Raw genomic sequence first — 15,176 nt, 5'->3', positions numbered from 1 at the left:
TTACACAGCTGATCTGGTTGCTCCAGATTGACCCTCGCTCCCCTGAAAAGGAGCACCCGCTCTGACCTTGCTGGTCCGAGTGTTAAGACTTCTTTGAATCCTGCGTGGGTTGCCCTTGCCAAGGCTTGTTGACTCCGATCGTGAAGCCGACACCGCCAACAGCGAGAGCCTTCGTGGGACAGCTAGTGATTCACTCCAGGACATCCTCGGTGCCCCAGAGTCCACGTGGCAGCGTAGACAAGGCACCCGACATCGACCTGACTGCGCCCAACATTGCCTGGTTCCTTCCTGGTCACTGGCTAGTGACCCAGACTCTGTCCCCTCTGCTTTCAGGTACCCTTCAACTTCGATCCACCCTTGGATCGCACCGGACACTTCTCTTCTGGACGCCTGCAGCATCTTCATCCTCAGGCACCATCGAACTGCGTGATGAAACTCGACATAGGTTGGCACCTGTGCACCCGCGTCCTGTGGGTGAGGTAACTTACTAGCGCAGGTGTTCCCACACTGGTACACACCTCTAGTGCCTAAGTCTAAAGTTTGGTAGTCCTAGTCCAGTCGGAAGACTCCTTTTGCAATAACATTGGAACTTTTAAGCACCATTGACTTTGCATTGGTGCAAGCCGTGCTTCCCGCACTGCACCCGAATCCCGCGGGCTACTCCCGTCCTAACTGTTGTTAGTCCAGTGTAGTCCCAGCGATTCACAAGGCCCTAGGCCTTACCCCAGATCGATTAGTGATTGTTATACCACTTTTTTGATATATGGTTTGAGTGGCCACCGGCCTCATCCAGAAACGTGCAACTTGTCTATGTTTAACTGTGCTTTTATTTAAACGCTTGTGCTTCATTGCTCATAAAGAGTAGTGGGGATTATTGTAAGAATAAATACATATATTTTGATAATATATAACTGGTGTGGTGTCTTTTCATTTGGTATTACAGGATTGCATATGGTAAAACAGCTGGCTTCACATGTCCTTTGGAGTTAAGCCTTTAAGGCTGCTTAGTCCATGCTACCCCTAGGATAGCTTGTCTATAAGGTTGACTTACAACCACCACCATAAGGGATTGTTTGGACTAATACAGGGTGCCCACAGAACTGTGGACATCATATACCAGGCCAACTTCTCATACAATGTTAAAATTGAAAGATTTTCCTGGCTAGATTGCCAAAAAGGCAGAGCTCAGTTCTCCAGGATCCTAATTCTAGGAGCCGCAAAAAAGAACTGATGTAACTGTTAACTGTGAGTCATGATAGGATACAGGAGGTACTGTGAGGGTTTTAAAGGCATTTTTTCTACTATTCTTTCAATGACCACCTACGGGCTAACAATATCTCATATTCCTTTTCCTTCTAATAAATGTTTGTGAAAGATTTTCTATAGTCACTTATTATTAACGACATATTCCTATGAGATTGGATTCTTTTTCAAATGAAAACTCAAAGTAATCTGGCAATTTTAACCTCTCTTTAGGCTGGAGATGTACATATACATGTAAGATACTAAGTACAAAATGTATTACATTTATATGTATATATACAACATTTGTTAAAGTGCTCCAGGATCCCGTACGGGGGCGGGACTATCCAGTGCTTATGACTATTGATGAGGATCCCCTAGGTGAGAAACCCCACTCTAATGTGAAACATGGGGCTTATCACATTCTCATTCATCAGCAACTGCCAAGGCAGTAGCAACATTGATTAAACAAGGGGTGGCTGAAAAGATAACCTTCACTAAAAAAGAGAAGTCAGGGAGATACATCCTCCTCCAACTAGATTTCAAAGGGATGACTATAACAATATTATATGCCCCAAAAGGAAATTAAGACTTCTTTCTATTCAAACCACTAAAGGAAATGGTCCTGAAAGGATAAATATTGGTGGAAGACGATCTTAATCTAGTTTGAAACTGGGATCTATCTCATCCTCCCCTGCATGAGAACTTAAGCAAAGCAGCTAGTAAAAGACTGAAAAACTTAATGGAAGACCTAAATCTCTAAACAACCAGAGGCAAGGATAGTGATAAATGGGGTTAGATCAAGAGTCATTCAGTTACAAAGAGGAACAAGGTGCCCCATTTCGGCACTTTTATTTGCTCTATCAATAAAGTTATTGGCAACATCTCTTAGACAAGATCGAGAGATAACACAGATTGATTTTGCAGGAGAACAACATAAACTTTGTCGCTTTTTAGACAACATACTCTTCACCCAGACAGAAGCATGGAAATCTGTAATAGCACTGACCCACCAATCTGAACACTTTGTAAAAATAGCAGTGTTTTAAATTAATAAGGGAAAATCTGAAATATTAATCATTACACTCTCCCAATAGAAAGTAACTAAATTACAGGCTGCTTTACACAACAGATGGGCATGCTGATCTAGGCTACTTGGGTTTAAACATAACCGACACACTAACAGAGGTGCTCGATGCCAAGTGGTCACCTCTGAAACAGGAAATTCAAACAGACCTAAATAGAGGACTCTACTAGTTAGGATAAATACTGACAAATAACATTAATGTTCTGAGAAGACTTGTACACTCTTTCAAGCCATGCCAACCCCAATCACTAGGGATGAGATTATCTCCAGCCAGATTTTTTTTTTTTAACTTTTCACGTGGGGTGGGAAAAATGCAACACTCTTCACATACGTTCTTAGTCCTAGGAATATGGAGGTACTATCAGGTGGCACATTTAAGACTTCAAAATTCATGTGCAGTGCAGGAAACACACAAGATATGAGTGTTTATGGCTAGGATGGTGAAGGGGCATTCACTTTAAGATGTGATTTGGTTGGTGAAACAATCAAGACCACCAAATGCGTGACTGAGTAGTATAGTTGTCACATTAATGTGCACGCCACGGACATGTGACTAGAGTTGACCACACACCCATCTCCATACCCTCCTATTCACTTAAAAACAGCCCACATGCCTGCTTTACAGAAGCAGGCGTTATGCATATGAGAAGAAAATAAATGCAGAATAATTAGGGAACCTACTTAAAAAAGATAACATTATATAATTTCAATAGCAAGAACAGAATGTAAACTCAAAAGACATGATAGACTACCCTATGCACAAGTGAAACACTGGGCGTTGCATCCGTTCATGAAGCCAGCAGTTAACAGGACTCTTACAGTCACCACCGTCTTGAGACCCTCACGGGTGAGTAGCAGCGCTATACAAGCCCATGGTTGATTAATTGGTTACAGATTTTGAGGAATATATAACAACTTGCTTAAAATCCAGGCATGTGCTTTCCAAAATATATAAACTATTAAAAGTTAGGAGAATAGAATGGCAATGGAAATACCAGAAGGCGTGAATAGAAGACAAGGTATGGGAAACACTGTGGGAATACCTAATACCTAATAAAAAGAAATCATACAAATGTCTTACATAGCAAAGTAGGGTGCAAACCAATCTATAATTGGTACTTCATCCCACACTGATTTAAAGAAAAATACTCCAATACAAAGGGAGACTGCTGTGTGTGTGTGTGTGTGTGTGTGTGTGTGTGTGTGTGTGTGTGGCACTGCAGACGGTTCCACACTTCACATATGATGGTCATGTGCAAAATCATGAGGAAATCATGAGTAAAATTAAACAGATTATAACTTTTCCATTGTAGAATGTGCCTGATGTAATCATAGTGGGTGTTTGGGATAAGAATGTGAGATTAATATGGGCAAAGGTATACCAAATGTTAACGGCTGCTAAATAGCGGATAAGGAAATATCTGAGGTGTAACATACTATGGAACACACGGACACTGGAGAAGATAAATTATGACTCGAATGCACAATATAAACATTTTAAACAGCTATGGCAACTATTGAGTGCCCATCAGTTATGCCTAGAATATCTATCTACTAGTCGTCAAAGGCTAACAGATCTAGACTTGACTTACTGATGCAACTAGTATAAATCTGTGAACTTGGTGAAAATGAGTTGAATAAAAGCAGACTGATATCCTCGCGTTGGAGGCCATTCCATGTGTGTATGAGGTGGAGACGATGTTTGGGGAAGAACGAAAGTTAAAGTACACTGGGAAATTACAGACTGGATATGATTGTAAAGCTTGCAATCTTCCATTTCTACTGTAAGCTCTGACCTAACTAATAAAAAAGGTTTTCAACAAAAAATATTTTTACATATTAAGTACTGAAAACATTTGCTGAAGTTCTGCACATGGGAAAGTAATTAAGAAATATAGAGTACATGCAGATGTGTGGCTACAAGAGGTAGCAAAGTCGTGCCCTACACCTTGAGACAAATGTGAAAAGCTGAAAAGTGTGCCCTGTTGTTTCTGAAGGCAGGGGAAGTGGGGATCCCACATAATTAAAGGCAGAGCCCTTTCTCCAGAATCACTCAACACAGACAGAGGAGGTGTCCAGCTGTGCATGAGGGTACCGTGCAAGGCCAACACCCACACCCTTCACCCGGAGCCATTGGGAGCAGGCAAATGTTTTACCTAGCAGGGACTGTGAACAGTGTTCCAAATACAATAAAATTCTACGGTAGAACTATAACTAAAAATCCCTGGTTCTATTTCACATTATGCTAATGCTACAGATGCTATGGCAATTCTTATTCTAAAGACCACCGCAAGTTGCTTGACAGAGCTCCTTGAACAAGTGACAAAGCCCAATAGCAAGTGATGAAATAAAGCACACGCACAAGTGTGTGTTTGGAATTTAAACGCCCTAACTAAATGTCTTGCAGCGCATGCCCTGGCTCGGGCGAGACCTAAACACGTGGCAATATGCATAAGGAAATCGTGCAGAGTATGCAGCGTGCCCCTTCTCTTTCTGCTTCTCCTGATGTCAGCTCCTGATTTTCACACTGTGGGAGAACAATTTCTCTGACATTGTCAACTGCCGTCACAAACCTATGAGACTTATTCCTGAAATTTGCAAGGAACTCCAGGAATTCCACCTATCCTGCCCCCTTTTCCTTATGACTAGCAGGGACTCGCAATATGGACATAGTAAGTCACAAACCCAACTGCAATTTCTCTTTGATACGTTGCAACTGTGTTTTTGCAAAGTTTGCATTTTAGCGCACCACACACTTTGTATGTACAAATTCCTTTAACCCCAAGTTATTTCTATGTCCTCAGGAGATCCTTGGATACTGAATATGGTAATGTAAATTAATACTAGAACTATTGCTAAGGAATTCTAATGTGCTTGTCTTAGGTAATTGCAAGTTGTTGTTTTTTTTAAACAAACTCTATTGGTTTTTTTTTCATTACCAAACAAGAAGCATGTTGTAATTCTGTGACATATATGGCCTGTATCCAATAGGTTACATTGTCATCATCGTGAGTTTCTGGAGATGTTACATTTAATGACTATTTCTGTGCAGTTTATTCCCACACTATAATGAACAGGTCACTTATAAGAATATTTATAATAAATCAACACCCATTAACACCACCCTCCACCCCTCTAATGCCCACCTCCCCCGCATCTGGCCCTGGCTGTTTAGTGCATGATTCATTGATCAGCTCCATCCAATTAAATTACTTTGTGTGCAATTTCTGATCACACTCCGTAACCTGCAGGGGTTACTATATACAAAACCATAATATTACAGTTACTATTGGGTACTTGGAACGGCGGAAGTATCGTCCGGGTTGATATTGGCAGTCTATGCAAAGTGCTTCAGCACACCGTCTCTGACTGTCCTGCCCTCCGTGATCAGGATCAACAAGGCCCAGAGGCGGCTGTTGAATTCGGAATGCGGCTTGTCAGAGTGTTTGACGTAGTTTCCGATCTCATCTTTGCTAACGTTATTGGAGATGCGGTAAACTTTCCGGTGTCTAATGCTTTGCGCAATGTCCCCAAAGCCGATAAACCCCGTCAGTTGCCGAAAATTATTGCGGAGGCTTATAAGACCATTGACAGCAATAGTTTGGGTATTAAGCCTTTTGCTAAAACAGCAGCTTAACCGCAAACTTAGACAGCTAAGTCTAATAAAGATGACTGTCCAGTTTTTCCTAAACAAAATTAGATAACTAAAAAACAGGGGAAGCAGCAAAAGAAACAAGGGTCGCGTCCTGCATCACTAATACCTGTGTCTACTGAGCACACATATGATTTGCGCTACCATGCGAGGATTAAGTCTCCTGATAGATTTCAGGTTCCTGATCAACGTTCTCCTCGTTCTTTACAGGAAACATTCGTCTCACAAACCGGTGGAGGAGAACGCAGCAGAGGCCAGGGTACCCCAAAAGGACGTGAGCAGCCCAGCCAGACCGAAGGTAAAGGTAAGCAGGACGACTTTCAACATCAACGCCCTCAGTTTCAGAAAAAGAAAGTTGCTGCTTTAACCACACGTTATGCCACGGATAGTGAGAACACAGCTTCGGAACCAGACATGGCCCTAACGCTGCTCGACAGCGGAGCGGAGGTTACAGTAGTGCGGCAAGCACTGCGTCCGTTTCTGAAGGCGTCAGCAACTGAAACGTTCATCACCGTTGAGACAGCTGACACTAGAGTGACTCCCCCTGACAGACTATATGAAATAGTCCTTTTAATTGAAGGTGACATATAACGTAAAATAAAAGGGATTTTTGGGGAAAATCTGACCTCTACATAAGACATTTTGTTAGTGGAGGTGGACTGGCCCCCACCCTTCGTTTTGGCCGCTCCTAGAGGGGAGGAGGTAATCCTCCCTAGTTTTGCACACACTGTGCCAAAGGACCATGCGCAACATTTTGCAGAAGAGTGGGCTCAGGTGCTTGCACCGGCTTTGTACCGTACTCAATGTGGATGGGACAAACTTTTGCCCAGACAGGACAGTCTTTTGCGGACTATGCCACAGCCTCAACCCCAAAATCCCATGTGGAGTGAAGTGAAAGCTCCCGTTGCATAAATCCTTGAACAATTGGAATATCAAGGTGTAATTGAGACCTGTGTGCTACCCATGAATAATCCTCTTTTCACTGTAACCAAACCTGATGGGTCGTACTGCCCAGTATTGGATTACTGGCATTTAAACTCTCATTGTCGGACCTGCGCGGTACAGAATACTCACAGTTCTGCCCCGGTGATAGTCTTGTGAGAAAAAGGTTTAAGACCACACTTGACATATCCAATGGCTTTTTTAGCCATAACCTGTCCTCTCTTAGTAGTCAATGTACAGCCTTCACTTCTGGCGGCAAACAAAGACAGTTCAAAAGATTGGCCATGGGTTACAAAAACAGCCCAGGCGTCATTGCCGCACGTGTTGTCTCTCTGTTAGAGAGTATCGACCCTGATGAGTACTCGTATGTTGTTGATATTTATCTCACAGACGACGAATTATGGCCGCATCTGTGTCGCGTTGACCGCATCATTGTTATGTTTGCGGACTTCGGGTACAAATTTAACTTTGCAAAATCACACATTGAAGAGTATACAGTGTTGTTCCTGGGCTAGGAGCCCAACAACGAAAGTCGAGGTTTAGCACCTCACTTCCTGGAAAAGTGTGCACAATTGCGCGCTACTACAACTCTGAAAAAACTACAATCTTTGCTGGTTTTTTAAAATTTTGGGCGTACCTACAGTTCCGATTATGCCCAGCATATCAAGCCGCTATATGCCTTGATACAACCTACTTTTACCAAATCATGCTGGCTGCCAGAACATTCAGCTATACTGCAATCTCGGCATTCTGATCTTCTTGAATCTAAATACTTACTGACACGTGACAACCACACAAACCTGGTAATAAGAATTGTGCCAGGCGCAGTGACGTTTAATGAAGGAGACACGGTTCCTATTGCTTACAAGTCACACTTGTACACTTTGGCAGAAATGCGATTTTCTACTTTCGAAAAAGTTTTGGCTGCAGTCCATATGGCGATTCAAAAGGAGAGAGCGATGTCGCAGGGGAAACGCATGTTGGTTGTTACATCGTATCCTGCCCTTCAGGCAGTGACGAAAGGCAGTGTACCTAATTCAAAAGCTCTGCATCCTCGTTGGATACAATGGGCCACTTCACTGACGTCTCCGGATGTCATGTTTATTTTTGACCCCTCATTACTGAAGACAGTAATGGGAGGATCATTTCTGATCAGCTTTGCTAAGAGGGTACCTGACTTGTCCACGTCCGAATGATGTGTTTGTATAACCCCCAAGTGGGAACTGGGGTAGGTACTCTACCCCAACTAAAAACTGTCTCTAGGGGGTTATGATCAGAGAAGGTCTTTGCTAAGGTTGTGGTTTCTGTAATTTGATCCGCTATGGAGGTAGAGCACATAAATCTATCTATCTATCAATTGGTGTAGTGGGGAGCAAAAGGAATATTCCTTGTATAGAGGTTTTTTAAATCGCCACGTATCACACAGGGACGAACCATTCACCCAATCGCAGAGGGCTACCGCCTGCTTGCTAGCCGTTGTTTCTCTCAGGGGTATATGTGAGTGATCTAGGGAGACGTCCATAACCGCATTACAGTCACCCCCTATGTGCCATGGATTTCTTCGCACCCTGTCAGTATTGAGTTCAGACCCATAAAATATTTGTGTTGATCATAATTTGGAGCATAAATGTTCCCAAGGATAACCGGTATTCAATCTAGTGTACAGCGCAGAAATATGTACCTGCCCTGCATATCTCCTCATTTGTCCAGCACAACAAATGGTACCCCCCTCTTATCCAGATCGTCACCCTCTAGCAAAAGCAGAGTAATTTGTGGATATGACTTGACCTATCCATTTCTTTCTCATTTTTGCGGCTTTTGCCTCCATTAGGTGCAATTCTTGGAGGAAGACCACCCACGTCCTTCGGCGTAGCAAAAATGCATGTGCTCTATGCCGTTTATGTACGGAGCCTACCTTCGGACGTTCCATGTGACAAATGTATATTTATCTAGTATATGCTGTACCATTCAATCACGTGAGTCTTCTACTATGCAGTGGACCATGCAATCTTGTGAGATATACCGTTATTAATGTGCCAGAGCCATGTAACCCCCAACCTAAACATAATACCAGGTCACGCCTACAACCTAAGATAGGCCAGACCAAACAAGATGAACATTAAAGTAACACATAATAAACTGTAGCAATTGCAAAGTGGGGACTGGCAGCTACATCATGTAAAGAAGCACATATCCTGGAGCTCCCTAGTGCCCAAGCGTATCATGTAGAATATTACATTTGTCATAGTATCTTATAGAGAATCAAAGCAAAAGGATATGCGAGTTTTAGGGGATAGCGCACCGGCAGCGCTTTCGTTGACAACAGTTTCTAGCGATGCCAACATCATAATCGAACTGCTATCCCAGTATTCCATCTGCGGTTTGTGGTGTCACAGTAGGAAGGAGTGTTAGGCTGCTGTCAGAGTCCGAGCTCCCAATAAAAAAAAATTAAAAAAAATTAAAAATTAAAGCTCCCTCGAGCAGTTGGCTGACGAGCCTGGGACCCCGCACCTGCGCGCCTGATTGGGACTAAACCTGGCAATATTTGGCAGCCACCGGCAACCCCAGAACACGGCCTAATCCCTGCTGATGAGGGGTAAATACCCCGAAACACGTGTCCAGGGATGGCGAAGATAGCGAAGATAGCAGAGAATCGAAAGAAGATGCATCGCGGAACACGAACTACATTTACCACAATCCTTAGGGGCGATCCCGCTGGTGTGTGAGTAGTGTGCGACCCCACCCCCATTTGTAATAAAAAATTTAAAAAAAGAGAAGAGAGCTGACAAGTGGTTGGTGAGACGGCAGAAAAATAAGAAAAAATAGGAACAAGTAGCAGAATGCCCAAAAGAAAAGTTGGAAAAAGTATTTTTTCTCCAGAAAGGGCTAGTCACAGGTTGGATTTGTCAACTCATTTATTTTTCATTTTTACATAACATTGAAACACCAACATTACAGCATACAATGTCATGGAAGTCTCTCAATTGTGGGGATGCTACTCTAGTATCAATATGCAGTCTTTTGGAAATTTCAATAGCATGCAGCACAACCGTTTTTTGGCAGTTTGCCATGAGGGGCCGGCACTCACGTCATCTATTCTCCCACACCCTCCCTCCTGTGGCTTTCCTCTCCGCCTGTGTCACTCTCGCTGCTCTCAGATGCACTTTGGTCGATCCCTTCCTCTCCTGCTGATAGCCCAATACTGCAGAGTTCTCTCCAATCCATGAGGTCTGTCTGTAGCCCTTCACCCTTACGTGTTAATTATATGTGCGTTTCCTCGGCTAACGCCCATTCCCTGGTATCTCTGAGCCACGTTGCTATTTCCGGGCTTCTATTCCCATCCACGTTACGGCCACCCTATGTCTGGCCAGGACAAACATCAACTGAAGTAATGTATAGAGCAGTTTAAATGTTTTGGGTCTCGGTATATAGGCCAATAGGCACTGCGACGGTTCCTCCCTTAGCGGGAGACCTGTGACTGTGCGTATCTTTCCAGCCACCCATATTCAGAACTGCTTCACCTCAGGGCACTCCCACGCCAGGAGGATAAAGCCCGCGTTTTCAGCACCGCACTTGGGACATTTACTGTCCTTGTGGGAGATGTTTCTCAACTTCACTGGTGTGATGTAAGAAGTTGTAGTGATTCAGTTTGAACCTGGCATTACAGGAGACTGTATGTGTGAGATCATTAATAGTCGCCCAAGCCCTCTATCCTAGTTGTGTATTGAGATCCCTCTCCCAGGCAGCCCTTGATGTTGGTGACGGGGCAGTTGAGTTCTGCTTCATGGCTTGTATAGGAGCGATATCATGCTACGGCCGGAACTGCATGTAAGCAGAATATCTAAGGTATGTGTCAGTTGGGGGATGTCGGGATATCGTGGACAGGTGACCATGACTAATTCCAGATTCCCTATATTGCAGGTACTGACCCTGCCTAAGAGCAAAACTCTGAACCTCATTCAAGTTAAAAAAAATGATGTAACAGTTTAGACAAAAAGGATTAGTCAGAACAGGTTTATTCAGATGTATGTTTGACCAAAATCGTATTTAACCACTGGACCAAAACTCACAATGTCATGATGTGTGGGCAATTGTTTTCCTCCTCTTTGCATCTCTCCATTCTTTTTTTCCACACATGGGTTACTCAAACTATGTAAAACTATATGCAGGTATTCAGAAAGGCATCGAACAATAAATTATAATCTGGTAATAAATGAATTGTCAAGCTGTATAATTGCACCTTTGACACTGATTAAAATATGTCTGTATGCTTGATATTCACAGGTTACAAGTTCGAGTTCCAAGCTTGTATTCCCTCTGAAGATGAACAAAATGAATTACACTGTTCATGTCCCTTTTTGGACTAGGTTGGCTATTTTACCTGTTTATCATAAAAAGGGAAAGGATATCCTTTAAAAATAGCCACCCAGTTTCTATCCTAGATAGGATTGACAAATTAAATGGAAAATTACAAGATAAAGAGCTGAAGGAGGCTTTGGAAACCAGTAGGATCTTGTCAATATACAAGAGGTTTCAGAAGAGGGATGGTTATCCTCGACCAGTACAACACATTCTGTTTGCGTAAGGTAGTCTCTATCTGGCCTTTATGGATTTTCAGGCTGCCTTAAAAACATATTGACAGAAACCTGCTAGGAGAAGCTCTTATTGGAAGTAATGTCTCTCCTGACCCCATAAACTGTATGTTCTAAATGCACACTTACAATTCAGCATATGTGTGTTTTGGAAAGACGAGAGAACGCAGCCCACAGTTTGCTGTAAATTGGTATGAGAAAAGGGTTGCTGTGGTGCCCAGGTTTATATTTTTAACCAAAGAACACTCTATTTAGAGTTCCCCCACCCAGTGAAAGCCTATAATTCAGCAAGTAATCCAGCAAGTAAAAGATCTATAGGCAGTGATACAGCCCTTCTCCCGCACACTAGTTTGCGTTCGAAAGCACATACACCACCGCCACGCAAAGCAAAGAAGCATTTAGTGTATCTTACAAATGTTCCAAAGCTTTAAAAAAATGTTAGGGAAGATGTAGATTCCCTCGTGAATAAAATCATCCACTGGGTCCACCATACAAGAAACTGTTGCTCAGTTATACGTGATGATCTAGTTAGCAGGAGGCATGTTGCGGGGTCAGAGTTCACAAATGTTTCATCGCTTAATCAAAATGTTAGGGAAGACACAGATTCCCTCGTTAATAAACATTTTGTGTGACATGGGTAGTTTAAATAAATCTAATTTACTCTATTTTGTACCATTAAATAGCACTGCACTAAGAAAGACTGCAAATACTATGCGCTTACTTAGCCAGTTGAAATCATTGCCTGCTAATGACTGTTTTAATCTGTCTATCCCTTTTAGGTTAATTCATCTTCTTGTTTGATTTTTCAGTGTGTCTATTCCTTAGGACTACCTTCTATTCTTGGGTTCTTGTTACAAGTCGGGCGGACTGGAGTTCACGTCTGTAATGAAATGGTGTTGTCCTTTATCTACTGCCCTTTTTAGGTCTCGCCTGAGCCAATGCGCTTGCGCATTGCTCCGGCGAGATCATAGTAAGGGTAAAAGAACAGTCTACCAAAACGGCGGATTAGACACAGTTCATGTGATCTATGCGCATGCACAACGCCAGCCACGTCACACACCATTTGTCTGTGCCTCGCATCAGACTTCAAAGGCTGCCGCTTCCCCCCCAATCAGACTTCAAAGGCTGCCGCTTCCCCGCATCAGACTTCAAAGGAATGTGCTCCCGTTCCCCCGCCACAGCAATGCCAAGAGCTTGTCTCTGCCTGCTCTCCTGTGTGCTTGCATCTTCCTTCTTTGGCCCTGGGTGTTTTCCGTGTTCTCCCATTCAGTGCCTTCTCGACCCCGTACTTGATTGCTGTCCAAGCCCCATCTGCCTGCTCTCCCGTGTGCTTGCATCCTTCTTCCTGGGCCCTGGGTGTTTTCCGTGTTCTCCCATTCAGTGCCTTTCTGCCCCCGTACTTGATTGCTGTCCAAGCCCCAGCCCTCGCTGCCTCTATCATTATACGCTCTCCCGGTGTTTTCCTGTTTCCCCATGCTTTTTCCCGGCTCCATCATTCTGTGCTTTGATAAACTGAACGCGCTTTGTAGCACTCAACCCTGCGTGTTCTTAGCTTCAGTCTCTGTGCTGCTGCACCACATCACTCAGGGACACCACCACATCACTCAGGGGCACCACCACATCACTCAGGGACACCACCACTCAGGAGCACCACTCACGGGCACCACCACATGACTCAGGGACATCACCACATCACTCAGGGGCACCACCACATCACTCACGGACACCACCACATCACTCAGGGACACCACCACATCACTCAGGGACACCACCACATCACTCAGGGGCACCACCACATCACTCAGGGGCACCACCACATCACTCAGGGGCACCACTCACGGCACCACCACATCACTCAGGGACACCACCGCATCACTCCGGGACACCACCACATCACTCAGGGACACCACCACATCACTCGGGGACACCACCACATCACTCGGGGACACCACCACATCACTCGGGGGCACCACCACATCACTCGGGGGCACCACCACATCACTCAGGGGCACCACCACATCACTCAGGGGCACCACCACATCACTCAGGGGCACCACCACATCACTCGGGGACACCACCACATCACTCGGGGACACCACCACATCACTCAGGGGCACCACCACATCACTCAGGGGCACGACCACATCACTCAGGGACACCATCACATCACTCACGGACACCATCACATCACTCACGGACACCATCACATCACTCAGGGACACCACCATATCACTCAGGGGCACCACCACATCACTCAGGGACACCACCTCATCACTCAGGGACACCACCTCATCACTCAGGGACACCACCTCATCACTCGGGGACACCACCTCATCACTCGGGGACACCACCTCATCACTCGGGGACACCACCTCATCACTCGGGGACACCACCTCATCACTCGGGGACACCACCACATCACTCGGGGACACCACCACATCACTCGGGGACACCACCACACAGTCGGGGACACCACCACATCACTCTGGGACACCACCACATCACTCTAATACACCACCACATCACTCAGCCCAACCACGTCATCACTCAGCACCACAGCAGCACTGTCCTTGCTTGCTACCAATAAGCATTGCCATAGTCAATAGGACTCGCATTAGGAAAGTGTAAGCTATTGGCTTTGTGAATAATAATGCTATTAATTTATATATTTTCAAAGCCAACACATATTTTAAAAAAATGTCATTTACAATACCAATAGCTCACACTTTCCTAATGCGAGACCTATTGCATTGCAAATGCTTGTTCTTCCTGCGACCAAGTCGACTGTAGAAGATTTTAACTATGGAAGATTTTAACTCCTGTTTGAAGGACTCAGCCCCTGTAATTTAGAAAGCACTGGTTAACCGGGGAAAAGATTTCCCAAACGATAGCAGAAGTATAAGTCAAAGTCAAGCACACCTGCACACTTGCAATACAGTGAATCATCTTATAACAAAGCTCCTCAAACAGGTGAAGACCTTACTTACTCGAAAAAGCAGATCCAATAACCCGGTGAGTCATTAATCACAGGGAGGACTAATCCTGCCTCCAAGTCCTTAATAGAATTGATACTTTCTGTTATGATAGCTAGGAAATATTTTATTCTATGGCAGGAGCTGGAGGCGAGGATTATGCTAGTTTAAAGCTTATCCATCACGAGAGCCGCAATAGAGGATAATGGCTTGAAATAAAACCTTTTGAAGGTTTAACCAGATGACCTGTCCGCTGCGTTCAGAATATCCTCCAAGCGGGCTCCCAAAGCAAAAGCTTTTGAGGCCATCGCCCCTCAAGCAGATTTTGCACAAAAAACTTGGTATCAATCCCCGCTTTCTGCATGTTCCACCGCACCCATCTCGCAATAGTCGGTGATGATACTGCTTGGAAAGGTTTCCTCAAAGCAATCACCAGTTGTTTCTCCCGTGGGGCCGAAGCTCCTCTATCATAGTCTCATCTGCCTTGATGCACCTAACAATGCGCAACTTGGGTACCTCCAGGAAGGCCGGATAAGAGATCAATTGGTTATGACATTTTGTTTGGCTAGCAGCATGAAAAGTGACTTTATCTGGGGTAAAGGATCTTCCCGTAATTTATAGGGCCCTGACATCTGGTACCCTCCTACAGGGGACCAGGCACAACAGAATGGCCAGTTTGGCCAACAATT

At 44.4% G+C, this 15,176-nt stretch overlaps 1 protein-coding gene across 8 annotated transcripts in view; it reads left to right on the top strand.

Moving 5' to 3' along the window:
• Positions 1 to 15,176, top strand: part of SLC6A4 (solute carrier family 6 member 4) — a 693,801-nt gene that overhangs the window by 306,270 nt on the left and 372,355 nt on the right. For 4 of the 8 annotated variants that reach the window (XM_078680029.1, XM_078680024.1, XM_078680028.1 and 1 more), the window contains one exon: positions 6,192 to 6,285. The exons of 2 other annotated variants lie outside the window; for them this stretch is intronic. The gene's annotated coding sequence lies outside the window, so the exon portion shown is untranslated. The remainder of the gene's footprint in view (positions 1 to 6,191; positions 6,286 to 15,176) is intronic. 2 more of the 8 variants (XM_078680025.1, XM_078680030.1) reach the window with 1 other exon arrangement.

The sequence above is a fragment of the Lissotriton helveticus genome, chromosome 3_1, assembly GCF_964261635.1.
Source record: "Lissotriton helveticus chromosome 3_1, aLisHel1.1, whole genome shotgun sequence".
Taxonomy (NCBI): domain Eukaryota; kingdom Metazoa; phylum Chordata; class Amphibia; order Caudata; family Salamandridae; genus Lissotriton; species Lissotriton helveticus.
The sequence above is the reverse complement of the archived record's forward strand: the minus strand, read 5'-3'. Positions and strand labels throughout refer to the sequence as shown.